This window comes from Cebus imitator, unplaced genomic scaffold (genome assembly GCF_001604975.1).
Source record: "Cebus imitator isolate Cc_AM_T3 unplaced genomic scaffold, Cebus_imitator-1.0 Scaffold652, whole genome shotgun sequence".
Classification (NCBI taxonomy): Eukaryota; Metazoa; Chordata; class Mammalia; order Primates; family Cebidae; genus Cebus; species Cebus imitator.
This window is the reverse complement of record NW_016107967.1, coordinates 841,262-842,455: the sequence shown is the minus strand read 5'-3', so window position 1 is coordinate 842,455 and position 1,194 is coordinate 841,262.

Sequence of the window (1,194 nt, the reverse complement as noted above, 5' to 3'; positions counted from 1 at the left end):
TCTTGCTCCTCTAGCTCTTTCAGTTTTGGTGATACGGTGTCGATTTTTGATCTCTCCTGTCTTCTCATGTGGGCACTCATTGCTATATATTTTCCTCTAGAGACTGCTTTAAATGTGTCCCAGAGATTCTGGTATGTTGTGTCTTCATTCTCATTGGTTTCGAAGAACATCTTATTTCTGTCTTCATTTCATTGTTTATCCAGTCAACATTCAAGAGCAAGTTGTTCAGTTTCCATGAAGCTGTGCAGTTCTGGGTTAGTTTTTGAATTCTGAGTTCTAACTTAATTGCACTCTGGCCTGAGAGACTGATTGTTATGATTTGTGTTATTTTACATTTGCTGAGGAGGGATTTACTCCCAATTATATGGTCAATTTTAGAGTAGGTGTGATGTGGTGCTGAGAAGAATGAATATTCCGTGGATTTGAGGTGGAGAGTTCTGTAGATGTCTATTGGGTTTGCTTGGTCCATGTCTGAATTCAAGTCCTGGATATCCTTGTTAATTTTCTGTCTGGTTGATCAATAGGGTGTTACAGTCTCCCACTATTATTGTGTGGGAGTCTATGTCTCTTTGTAAGTCATTAAGAACTTGACTTATGTATCTGGGTGCTCCTGTATTGGGTGCGTATATATTTAGGATCGTTAGCTCTTCTTGTTGCATTGATCCTTTTACCATTATGTAATGTCCCTCTTTGTCTCTTATGACCTTTGTTGCTTTAAAGTCTAATTTATCAGAGAGGGGAGTTGCAACTTTTGCTTTTTTTTGCTCTCCATTTGCTTGGTAAATCTTCCTCCATCCCTTTATTTTGAGCCTTTGTGTATCCTTGCATGTGAGATGAGTTTCCTGGTTACAGCACACTGATGGGTTTTGGATTTTTATGCAATTTGCCAGTCTGTGTCTTTTGATTGGGGCATTTAGTCCATTTACATTTAGGGTTAATATGGTTATGTGCGAATTTGATACTGCCATTTTGGTGCTAGCTCGGTGTTTTGCCCTTTAGTTGAGCTGGTACTTGTTGTTCTTTTATACGTGTAGAGCCTATTTCAGGAGCTCTTGTAGAGCTGGCCTGGTGGTGACGAAATCTCTGAGTGCTTGCATGTTCCCAAAGGATTTTATTTTTCCTTCACTTATGAAGCTTAGTTTGGCTGGATAGGAGATTCTGGGTTGAAAGTTCTTTTCTTTAAGGATGTTGAAT